Source organism: Condylura cristata, unplaced genomic scaffold, assembly GCF_000260355.1.
Source record: "Condylura cristata isolate star-nosed mole 26May11 unplaced genomic scaffold, ConCri1.0 scaffold00056, whole genome shotgun sequence".
Taxonomy (NCBI): domain Eukaryota; kingdom Metazoa; phylum Chordata; class Mammalia; order Eulipotyphla; family Talpidae; genus Condylura; species Condylura cristata.
The window spans coordinates 1,230,004-1,243,351 of record NW_004567157.1 but is presented as its reverse complement, the minus strand read 5'-3'; the positions used below and the strand labels follow the sequence as shown (position 1 = coordinate 1,243,351).

The window sequence follows — 13,348 nt, the reverse complement described above, 5'->3', positions numbered from 1 at the left end:
GCCCCCAGGGAGGGCCCTAGGTTTCTTTCTGAGGGGAGCAGCGGGCTGGTCAGGAGAGGTCTGCCATACCATGTGGTCTCCTCCGGGGCAGGCGGGCATTGAACTCATGCGGAAGTGGCTTCAGCTTCTCAGTGCAGTGCTTTAACCCGCTGCGCCACCAGGGAGGGCCCTAGGTATCTATTTAAATAACACACAAAAAAAGTATTTCAAAAGGAAACCTGCATTCTTATCTTTATTGCAACATTTTTTATAATAGCCAAGACATGGAAATAACCTAGGTGTCCCATAACAGATTACTGTATTGAGAATATATTATATATATATATATATATTATATATATGTATATATATAATATATATATATGAAATACTACTCAGCAATCAGAAAAGAATAAATCATGCCATATGAGGCAATATGGATGGAGCTGGAAGAGATTATGCTAAGCGGAATAAGTCAGAAGTTGAAAGCTGAATATTAGATGGTATTATTTATATATTTATATAGAATAATCAAGCTAAAGATCAAACAAACTTTATAACCAATTATTGAAAACAGAAAATATATCTGAGGTATCTGAGAAGGGAGGGGAAGAGGGAGGGAGAGACAGTGGAATGAGAATGTGTGGAGTAAAGGAGAGAGCAATGGATTCGGGTGGGGAGATTATGGGTGCTTTGGTGCTGGGAGAGGTACCGCCTGTGGGGAGAAATTCTACATTGTCAGAATATTAACAAAGATATAAAACAATGATTTTTCACTAGTAAAAATGAAGATCATAAATCTTTGGTGGCATATTATATTGCAACTGACAAAAGCACAGACATAAATAAAACCACACAGTTAACTATATTTATTCATGATGTTCAAGTATTTTTTTGTTACCAAATAATTTTTGGGCAAACTGTCTATGATGGGAATAACATCAAGAAATTTTTTGTGTATTCCTTAAGGTTCATGTTGGACAAATCCAAGTATTATTAATCAACACTATATATATATGATAAGTGGTCTGTAAGATTAATTCAAGGTAGCAACATGCTCCTAGGTTATAGAAGTATAAAAAATAATAATCATCCTGCTGTGTACCCTGAAATTGGTTTCTAGAAATTAAAATGTTGCTTCAATTAGCTTCTTAAACTTACTAGAGTTGGGGACTGAGTTCCAAGAAATATCTGAATTAACATTTTATAAGAATGACCTTATATTTTACAATTAACCTTCTTTTGTGAACAAAGAAGTAAACATAAGATACTAAGCTGGGGCATAACAAAGTTGAACACCAAATATCTTGGCGTTAAGATCTCAGAATTCTACAATCATTTCAGGTATAGCTATGCTAAATACACAACAAGTCTGCTAAAATATTATCCATGTACAAAATGCTCTGTATTAATTGTTTTCGATTTATGAAAATGAACAAAATGTAAAACTGCCTCCCCCCCACGTAAAATGTTATCATAATGGAAGTAAAAGAGAGTAAGTAGTGAGATGAGAGGTTAGGGAAAGGGGAGGATGGTATGGAAATGTAATAGGAAGGAATGTGATAGGAGGAGGTGAAGGTTAAAAGGGGGAAGAGGAGAAGGGGGAAGAAATGGAGGGGGTAACAGAAAAAAAGAAGAGACAGCAGTAATAATAATGTTGGAGGGGAAGGCGAAAGCTAGAGGAGACAGAAAACCAGGGCAAGAATGAAGGAAGGGCACAGAAATCTACCAGCTGAGTATTACAGGAACAAAACAAACAAGCAAACAAGCAAGTAACGAACACATCCATAGATAGGGGAGAATTGTCTCTTAGATATTTGATGGCTCCCAGTTAGCTAGTCCTTGTGGTTTTAGGCTGGTCCCTGGGGTTCACCCTACCAGTGGGTAGAGTAGTCTTCCCAGAGTGTGCAGTTTCCTTTGGCTTTCTTTTTAGTCACCTGAGTTAGTTGGGCAAATAAAGAGCTCCTGAGGTTTATTTTACCCAGGGGCTCATGGTATCTAGAGGCCTCAGGTGTTAAGGGCTGGCCCTAAAAGTCTCCTCCTGATGACTCTCCCTCAGGCAAGCCACCTGGTTTTCCAGTGAGTGTGGCTGCTGATTTTGTTTTGGTCACGAGGCGGCGCCAGAGACTTCTCCGAGTTAGTTTCGGAAGGCTTATACAAGTCTCTGGGAGAGGAGGGGAGAGGGCTTCCAAAGGAAAGCTCCGCCGCAGCTCTCACTTGCCCACATGTTGATCTTTGTAGCCTTCCGATCGCCCAAGTTTCTTTTGTAGCAGTGCCTCGTTGCTTCCAAGCCAGCCTCAGAGCCAGCGGCCGAGCCTGTTGTGGTAAGTCACTGCGACAGCTGCTGAACCATCTCTCTACCTCCTGGGCTGTAAGTTCTGGCGGTGCTTGTGGGGGTGGGGAACAGTTAGAAGAGCGGCAAGCCTCCTGACGGCTGTGCCAGTCCAGCAGTTTCTTTTTTACCTCCTGAACGCTGATTGTGCAGGATGAGGGCAGGGAGCAGGTAGAAGAGTTGCAAACCTCTCAGCTGTGCCATCGCCAGCCATCTCTCTTTAATTCCTGGGCTCTACTCTCTTTACTTACCTCTTGGGTCTACTCGCTGGTTGTGTGGGTAGGGGCAGGCCTGGAGAGGGTAGAAGAATATAGCAAGCCTCCCATCTGAAGCACTTCCAAGCTGTTTGGGCACTCCTGATGGGAGCTCAACATTGCTGTATATATCCCTCAATTATCCTTGATCTTGTGAGTCCAGTCCCTCATTCGGGCTGATGCTCGTAAATATGTATGCCTATGGTCTGTTTTGAGGCTTATCTGTCTTGTGTGAGCATGGAGGTAGCGAGTTTAACATCCTTACTTTTCTTGCCAGAACCCGAAAGTTACTTTTATTTATACAGAGTACTAACCACTTCAGCAGGAGGAAGGCTGGAAAAAGGTTCCCTTTGTAATTCAGGAGCCTCTATAATATTGATCTGTTGTTAACAAACACAAGGGCAAGTGGTGTCACGAATTTGGTAAGCTATCTACAATGTTTAGCCTTTCTTTGCAAGAGCAACAAGGTGAGCATAAATTTCCCTTCTGTAAAATCCTTAATTTAGGATTTTCAAATGTAACTACTCCAGCTTCTATATCTGAAGATTTTAAATCAATTGATAGAACAGTAGATAGGCATGTAGTCAGTTTCCACTGTCAGTTTAAATATCCAATCAAATTTCTTCACTTATTTCCCAAGAAACTGTAGGCTCAGATTGTTTAACTCCTGCTTTAGTGGCTTTAAATCCAGAGTAGTAAGCTGCAGGATCACACTTGTACACCCTAGGGCCTTGGTCATTATTATTCCAATTAAGCTCATAAAGCAGCCTCATTTCAGTATTTTGTGTATGGACCTGATAAACATCAGCGATTCTTTTACACAGCATGTCCATGAAAATCTTATAGCCATTCTTGTATTTCCAATTAGCTGCTAAATAGTATTCCTTCTGTATCTGGGATCTGCTATCAGCTGTCATTCACACAGCTAATGCTTTTGATTATCGTGAATAAATGAGTAACTGTGCCTGAATCTAGAAATCTGTCAGGTATTTTCTTCTGTGTGACAAATACTCTTTCCCTCTTACAGCTATTGATGTAAGGTCACTCTGATTAATAGCCTAAAGAACATATTATATTTGGTAGAGCCAGCCCTTGGGAGAAAAAACTGGTAACCTGACAGTCAAAACCACTGGAACCAAGGAAAATTTTGGTGCATGCACTATTTCAAACCCTTAACCCTTCAGCTCCCACACCAGACTGGAAGTATTTTCTGTTCAGCACTTAGAACGTTTAATGCCATTCCTTTCTGGTCTGCAAAGTATGTTGAGAGATATGCTTATCACCTTGTGGGGATTTCATTGTAAGTATAGTTTTGGTTTTTTTCCCCATTTTCTGTTTTTAGAATTCTCCCGAACTTCTGCTATATTATTTGTAGAAGGTCAGATGTGCGATTTTAGACTCATCTTAAAAGTCTTTTAGCTTTTTTTTCTAGTTGTCTGTTTCATTTTCTAGGTTAGGGAAATTTCCAGACATTATATCTCCAAATACATTTTCTGAAATTTTCTCTCTTCTCTTTCTAATACCCTTATAATAATGCAAATATCATTCCTCTTGACATTGCTCCATAGGTCCCTTAAAATGTACTTATTTTTTTAATACTTCTTTTCCTCTTTTTGTTGCTCTTTTTGGGTGAATTCAGCTAGCCTGTCTTCCAGATCACTGGTTCTGTTTCTTCATCTAGTCAGCCATTGAACCTCTCTATTTGATTTTATTTAGTTTGGCTATCATGTTATTCAGCCGTGTGAATTCATGTTTTATCTTTCTTGAAGTTTTCCCTTTCTTCACACATTCTTCTACCATGTTTATTGGATATGTTTAGGAAAAATTGAAATCTTTATCAAGGTAATTTTTACTTTCCTCTGTCACTGAAATCACTTCCTTTGATTTCAGTAACACAGTTCCTCCTGTCCACCAACTGATATGCTGTTGTGGTATCCTCCATATGTGTTGCACATGCTGCCAGGGCCCAAAGACCCATCTGTTATTGGCAGTAGTTGGAACTATAAGGGCACTTGAGCATGTGTGATAATGACCTGGAACAGTGGATGTCAAGTGGTTCACCCTCTGTCCTACAAGATTAAATGAACCTTGCAAGTATGGTGTCTACCAGTACCAGGAATAGATGGACAAAGAAGTAACTGAAAGAGTGTCTTTTTTCCTGCTTCTCTGTCCAGCTGATGTTAAATCTAGCAAATCAGTTTCAAGCAAATGTGGTCTAGGTGTACTTCAGGATCCTCCTTTAACACTGATTCTTGAGTGGTTGTGTTTATGTTTAGCCCTTTAAGAGTAAAATCTCTACTTTACATTTACCCTATTATGTCTGCTTAACATAAACCATTTTGTCTTATAAACATAAATATATTGGAGATTAATTTCTTCAATTTATGTTCAAGTTTTGAAGTACCTGTGGTACACAAGCCCAGCATCCCAGGGAAAAGCTTCATATTAATTATATTCCTGACTGTTATGGTCACAGTGCATCAAGGGGTGCTGTTCCTAGTCAAATCACGTCAGACTTTCCTAATTTATTTATAGCCTTTCCTTCTATGTAGTAGAATGCTATTCCTTAGTCTTCAATTGTGTTTCAAATGGAATTGTTCTGTATATAACTATATATTTGTTATGTCTTTGGGAGAAGAAGGTTTAGGATCTTCTTAACACTTCATCTTGACTCTTCCTTTCTATATTTTTAAATGTTTAGATTATAGACATGAAATGACCAAACTTTCTGAAACTCAATATTTTAACTCTCAGATATAGAGTCAAAATTATTTGTGGACAAATATATAACAAACACTTATGTTTATGAAAGATCCATATAACTCAAAATTATAAAGGAACATCTCTCACAGTGAATAGGTAGGAGATGTTACTCAGAATGTTCAAGTAATACAATAGAATCTTGCTAGTCTACTTATTCCTTCATGCTATATAAACCAAATATTTTTGCTCTACTGGGCATCTAACATTTGCATTATCTAAAAATCTAATATTGTCAAGAATATGAGAGAAAAATCAAAGGAAGAAAAAAAAAACAAGACGAGTTTGTCCTCCAAGTACCAGCAGCAAACATTATAGACATAAAATCTTAAAACGTATGTAAGGATAAATAGTTAAAATCAGGTTGTTTTCACCTTACACACAACAGACAGCTCATACCCTGGAAATGCTGTTTTCCACCATTTGAACATCTAGTGAACAAAAGATTGGCCCTGCATTTTCAAGAATGTATCACTTATGTGGCTATGAGCACTTAACAGTGTAGAGGGGGTTCAGTTGCTATTCTGCTTCTCTCAGTGCTGGAGCCTCTCACAGTCTGCCTGTGTATATGCTACTCCTTTGAGCATTAAAGGCCTTCAAAATCCACCAAGGGCTCCAAATTCTCTTTTTGTCGTCAGGAACTGACAATGAGCTTACCCAGCCTGGGATGATTGCACAACAAGTCACATAGATATCAACAGGATTCAGCACAGTTAAACGTGGAGCACTTTGAGACCCGGGGAGAGGCTGGGCAGTGGACAGTCATCATCAGGTGGTGTGCAGCATCCAGCCTCCTCCCTCAGTGGACATTTCCCCATGAATAGCCAGACAAATACCTATTGTAGTTGAACATGCCCTGTGCAGGATGGAAGAGAACATGGACACATGTAGTGCTCATGATGTGGCAGGGCCTATGGAATGGATGTTTCTCACAGTTTCTGATACAGACTATGTTGAGGGAAGAATCTAAAGTCTGATAACTATAGGATGAGAGTAGAAACTATGACATTTTGATACAGGAAATCAAGGGGTAATAAAATTAGCCAAGGACAGTGCCTAAATAGTTTATTAGTCACTGTCGTATTCTTTATCAATGCACACAATTGCAAGAATACTCAGGTTCTGAGAACAACAATAATGAGATTTTTTTTTAACAGACAAACAACAACAATAAATATTTATCAGGCCCCCAAAATGATCATTTACCAAGGCAGTGTCCAGTGTTTTTTTTTTTTAAAGATTTATTTATTCATACAGAACTGGGGTACAGGCCAGAGATGTGGAGGGTGAGAGGATTCACCAGAGACATAGCGGGAAGCAGAACAGGCAGATGGACAAAGTACACTGCTGAGGGGAGCAGCGGGCGGGTCAGGAGAGGTCTGCCACACCATGTGGTCACCTCCAGGGCAGGCGGGAATCGAACTCATGCGGAAGTGGCTTTAGCTTCTTAGTGCAGTGTTTTAACCTGCTGCACCACCAGGGAGGGCCAGTGTCCAGTGTTTTAAAGTCCTAAATACAATGGCTACCAACATGGCATTTTTCTCACCATGGAGGGCCTGAAGCATGTGGCAGTGAGTTGATATACAGGGATTCAACTCACAAGATAGCAGAAGAGACAACAGGTGATGCTCCCCAGAGCTGCCAAGATTTTCCAGCACAGCACCAGACAGATGGCACTGGAAGCAGCAGCTAAAGCAGCAGCTATATGACCCAACAAATGGCCCACACTCATGCAGGTACCCAGCCTTGTTTCTTAACCTTTTCTTCCAGGCTGTAATAGCAGAAAATCTGGGAACAGTTTGAGTCACTTTGCTATCTGTAAAGTCTCCTAACTTTTCTTTCTCTGAGGTTGGCTCCTGGAAGTCTTTCCATTTCCTTCAGAGCCATGGTGGGGGCAGAAATGGTTAAACATAGAATCACTAAAGATACCAAAAAACACTGAAATCCTGAATGCTGAATTCCGGGGCAACTTCTGAAGTCTCTTATATTTATTATCTGAGTCTATATGCCCACCAATACTTTGCTTGTATTTCATCTGAGGTTATCAATTCTCACTAGCAACCCCCTCGAGGGGGCACTACTTGTAACAATATTTGGATTCAGCCTCAAGTTACAAAGATGGTTAAAAATAACTTTCTCCCAAGAATAACCTTTTCAGCAATCAATCTTGTTAGACAGTTAGTATTAAAAGTATATGGAACTAGATAGATTTATTTCCTGAAAATTAACTAAGAATATGTTTTTAAAGTAACCTAGAAGTAGTATAGAAGTCTCAAACCTTTATACCCAGTAATTCCAGAACAGATGAGCATGTAACAGGTGACTGAAGCCATAGAATGTTACAGGTGGTGCCCACAGAAGCCTCAAGGAAAGTACTAAAAAAAAAAAAAAAGTATCACATTTAGTTGTGGGGCAACAGAAAAGAAATATAAGGGACTGCAGAAGGGGGTACAGATTCATTCAGTCTTTGGGATTCATGATTTCTGGATATTCTGCGTCAGCATTTGGGTCAGCGGATTTGGTTCCAACTGCACTGATTTTCGAGAAAGCTGTTGTGGACCTCTGAAGGTGGAGGCTTCCAGCAGCCAACTTTGGAGAGGAAAAGCTTGGAGGCTTTGCAGTTAGCAAAGCAACTAAAACTATTCTGGGTTATGCTGAGGTTACAGCTTGGCAGAGACGGTGAAGACCTGGATCCAGGAACCTCACTGAGATGTGAATGTGGCCGTTTGTTGGTTTCTTTAGTTGCTGTAGATGCTCTTTCCAGTGTCACTTGTCTGGTGCTGCACTGGGTCATTACAGCAGCTCTGGAAGCATTTCCTGTCATGTCTTCTGCTATCTTGTGAGTTGGAACACAGCCTATAGTCTGGCCGCCAGATGCTGCAGGTCAGCAGAGGCAGAAAAAACACCATCTTAGACAAATTGTTTCTAGGCTATTATTTGGGAGAGGAGCTCTGTGTCCTCAGCAATGGGAAGAGACCATTTTAGCTGCTTTTGTTTGGGGCTGAAATACTCTGGACACTGCTTTGGGTAAGATAAAACCATTTTGGCCTCTGTAACTCTGTTTTTCCCTGGTTTGTAAAATAAATCTCATTGTTTTTGTTCCCCGAGCCTGAGTAGTCTTAAATTTTGTATGCTAGTGAAGAACTCAGACAGTGACCAATAAACTATTTGGGCAGTGCCCTTGGCCAGTTTTAGTGCCCCTTGCTGACTTGTGTCAAGCAGATCAAGAACATATGTTATATATAAACAATAGAATACTTCTAAAAATTTAAAAAAGAAAAAGATAGAGACAAACCCATGCTATCTGCAGCGAAATGGGTGGTGTTTGAATGTATGATGTTAAGTGAAATAAATTAAAAGGAGAAAGATAAACACCAGATGGTGTCACAAAGATGTGGAATATAAAGTGGAAAAAGCGGAAAAAGTAACCCTTGATAGCTGACTACAGACCTGAGACACCAAGGGGGAAGTAGGTGAGGAAAGGGGAAGAACAGGGATGGAGGGAGGCATTATTGGTCTGTGTTGTTGGAGTGTGAGTGAGTTGGTGATGGATGCACCATGCCAGTACCCCAGTTACTGTTAATTAATTAGCAAATTAATTACTAATTTTAAGAAGTAGCCTAAATATAGCTCTCCTATTAAACCAAATTACGACAATTTATAAAATATATGTTTACTTGGAAAGGTGGTGTTGTAAGGGGAAAAGGATGCCCTGAATGAACTCTACAATAAACGTAATGTGGGCTTCACCCACACCAGAGACACTGGAACTACAAATCCCAGCAACACCAAAGGGGAGTGTGCTGATTTGGAGTTAAGCTGTGATCTTTACATATAAAACCCCGGACAGGTGGGCTTTCCAGGGTCTCTCGGTCTTGTGGCTTTTCTCTTGACTTTTTGTTGGCTTTCAGTGTGCTGGTGGGGTTCCAGGTCAGAGAACCAGTAGGCCACATTAATCAGTTTATCTCTCTTTCCCTGAGTTATTCATTTCCCTTTCTCTTGTAAATAAACCCATTGTCCACCTTTTTGTATATACCTGCACTTAAGTTGTGAGCCCCCGTTTAGGACCCATAGTCAGGCAACCCAATTTGAATTATAACACTGTGACAGTGCTGGGCAACTATGCAAGGCCAGTCTGTCACATTCACAGGTTTACTGTGATTTGTCAGTTCTCACAGACAAAAAGAAAATTGAAGACTTTGTTCGATTTTGAAGGACTTTAATAACAAAACAGTGGACTGTATATGGAGCCAGGCAGAGAAAGATTGAGAAAGACTGAGAAGCATAAAGCCTAAACAGCAACTGAAATTATCCTGGACCCCTCTACCATCTTGAGTGCCCACAGTCACACAACTGATACATTGCTGCTACTGCAAAGCCCATTTGTTTACTAGATGGCCAAAATGTGCAAAACACAATATTTTAATGCTATATGCCTTCTGGATTTTTGAAAGAAGAAATAGAGCCTGATAAACTCATTTTCCTTACTGGTGGTTAGTCTTCAATGGTATAAAAACTTAGAAAAATGACATGTTACCTTTTGCATTGTTCTGGAAATGATTAGACAATACATACAGCAAACTATAAGTTTAAGGCTTATAGCATAATGATTGACTTTCCTATATTATGAAATTATTACCTAAGTAAAGCTGATAATATTTTAATATTAATCTTTAGTAGAAGAGATATATTTAGGCTACATTTTTAATTAGTTAATTAGCTAATTAATTAACAGTAACTGGGGTACCAGCATTGTGCATCCATCACCAGCTCACCCATACTCCAACAACACAGACCAATAATGCCTCCTTCCATCCCTGTTCTTCCCCTTTCCTCACCTCCTTCTCCCTTGGTGTCTCAGTTCTGAAAGGAAAGGACGGACACCGTGAGTCTGTTTACCAAGAAGTACAAGTCTTTATTTCAGAACTGAACTTATATACACTAAAAAAAGGGGTAGCGTGGTCTATGCCCATTGGCCAGGTCCCGGCTAGGCAGGCGGAGAGTAATGAAAAAATTATTTATGGGAAAAGAGCCAATAAGCAGGTGGTATTGGATCTATAGCCATATATGGTGGTGGAGACAGCCAGACCCAGACAAGGCCATGGGTGCCTCCTTATCAGCTGGGGCCCAGAATTGCAAAGTAAGCCAAACTGCTGTCCTTCAAGTTCTGTAGTCAGCTATCAAGTCTGTAGTTACCATGAATCATTGTTTACTGATATTTAAAAAGAAAAAAATGTTTTTTTCTCTTTTCTCACTGTTATGAGAAGTTTTAGAATTTACTCTCTTAAGACTGTCCAAATAGGGCCCTCCCTGGTGGCACAGTGGGTTAAAGCACAGCACTGAGAAGCTAAAGCCACTTCAGCATGAGTTCTATCCCCGCCCAGGAGATGACCCACATGGCGCGGCAGACCTCTCCTGACCCGCCCGCTGCTCCCCTCAGTGGTCTACTTCGTAGATCTGCCTGTTCTGCTCCCCACTCTGTCTCTGGTGAATCCTCTCACCACCCCTGTACCTCTGGCCTCTACCCCAACTCTGTATGCATAAATAAATCTTTAAAAAAAGTTTTTTAAAAAAGAATGTTCCAGTATGCCATATAGCAGTGAAAATTGAAATTGATCATGTCCAATACATTCCCAGATTTACTTATTTTATAACTGAAATTTGTATCATTTCATGTCTGTCATCCACTTTTTTCTACTCCTTCCCATCTCCATGTCACTAATAGATACAAATCTGATTTCTTTTTCTCTAAAGATTATTTTTCTTTAGATTCTACATATCAGTGATATCATATAGTATCTGTATTTCTTTTTCTGACTTACTTCATTAAGCATAATGCCCACTAAGTAATTTGTGTTGTCATAAGTGACAGGATTTTCATTTTTATAGATTTTAATGGCTAAATAATCACTTGATGATGGTAGATAGAGATAGGTAAATATATGTGGAGATGTATAGAGATGATAGAATACTTAATAGATTAAAGGAAACGATAGATATAATCAGTTGTTGAACGTTGGGAGCAAATAACTAAAGCCTGCTGGAACAAGACTTCTAAAATATGGCAGGAAAGACACAGTACTAGGCAATGTTTGCTGGCTAATAGTGGGGTGTCTGGAACCAGAGGGAACAAAAGTTCTTCTTAAGTTGTGAGTGTTTATTCTTGAGATGAAACTGAATTCTATCTAGGCAAGAGATACATGTATGTGTACAAAACAAAGAACAACACAGTCACTACTGATTGCAAACCAAATAAAACTAGATATTATGCTTAAGAAAAGGTAATGCATGCCCAGGGAAATAGTGGTATGGTTTATGCCAAAATCTGGGGCAACTTTCTTGTTAGAATGATAGGACACAGAATTCACATGATGCTGTACCCCTCACAGATTTAAACTTACTGAAAAGGCAATAAATAAAAGAATGTTTGTCCTCTTACAAGAGTATCTTTAGTGGGGACTGAGGCCAAGGACTTTTGCAGGTCATGACCCTCCTTGAGGGGGTTGCTGAAAAAGACAAACAGCCTCAGAGATAATGCTAAAAAGTATTGATTTTGATGTAGGGCTACTCTGGAGAAGAAATAGGAGAGTGAGAAGAAGGGCCTAGTGAGAGGAAAGAAGACTGTTGTTGTTTAGGTTCCAGGGTTCCAATTTGAAGTAGCTTCAGCATTTTGGGGACCAGTGTTTTTCAGCCCCAGACCACACTGATCTTAGAGAAGGTTGCTGCAGACTCTGAAGGTGGAGGCCAGAGGAAGAGAATTTGGAAGTAACTGAGCATCTGAAAAGTCTCCTGGTTTTGCTGTGGTTACAGTCTGGCTTAGCTGCCTGCGTGAGGACTTTTGTTTGATCATTTGGTGGCTGTGGCGGTTTTCCTAAGTGTTGCTCATCTGGTTCTGTGCTGAAGTGTCCTGCAGCTCTGGGAGTGTCTCCTATAATGTCTTCTGTTGGAACTTGGCCTGGAGTCTGGCTCTTGTGTGCCTCAGTTCGGCAGAGGCAGTAAGACACCATCTTAGACTTGTGGCCTATTGTTTGGGAGGGGATCTGCCCATCCTCCGTGGCCAGAAGTCCCCATCATAACAGTCTTTGTGCAGCACAGTAATGGATACGACTTTAGGTAAAGTAAAGGGCCATTATTGGCTTCGTTAACTCTTCGTTTATCCCATTTGTTAAATAAATCTCTGTGTTGTCATTTCCTTAGCCTGAGGAGTCTTGCAATTGTGTACACAGGTGAAGAACCCAGACAGTATTTGGTAAAGTATTTAGGCAGAGGGGCCTTGGCCAGTTTAGGATCCCCTACACCTGGAGCCATATCTGCAGGAATCACCACAGTATTTTCCATGAAGACTGTAACAATTATTAATCTCATGGAAATTATGCAAGCACTCCCCTTTCTACTCATTCTTGCCAGTTTTTATTACTTGTCTTTTTGATGGTATCAATTTACAAGCATGAAGTGGCATCTCATTGTGGTTTTGATTTTCATCTTCCTTATGAATAAGTGATGTAGCACACCTTTTCTTGTACTTGTTACCTTTTTTGTAGGACTTCATCAGAGAAATGTTTATTCAGGTCCTTTGCCCATATTTTAATTGGGTTATTTGTCTTTTTGTTATTGAGCTTTATGAATTACTTTTACATGTTTCATATTAACTCTTTATTGGCTTTATGGCTTGCAGATATTTTGTTAGTGTATAGATTGCCTTTTCATTCTTTCAGTCACTCCCTTTGCTCTTTAGAAGATTTTTATTTGATGTAGTCCTGTTCTTGAGTTTTTATTTTATTTTCTGCATGTTTGGTGTCATATTAAAAAAATTGTTGCCAAGACCCTTGTTAAAGGATTTTTTTTCTTATGTTAGCTTCTAGAAATTGTAAGGTTTTACAGTGCTACATTTAAAGCTTTACTCCATTTCAGGTTAATTTTTTGTGAATGTTGTTACAGCAGAATTCTTTTAGGAAACGAAGCAACGCTCAGAAAAGAGGAGGAAAGTTCTTTATTAATGCTGGTTGGCTCAGAGGAGATCCTT

The 13,348-nt window shown here is 39.8% G+C and overlaps 1 pseudogene; it reads right to left on the bottom strand.

The window, feature by feature from the left end:
* Positions 1–3,005: 3,005 nt before the first annotated feature.
* Positions 3,006–12,332, bottom strand: LOC101636175 (annotated as a pseudogene).
* Positions 12,333–13,348: the final 1,016 nt, after the last annotated feature.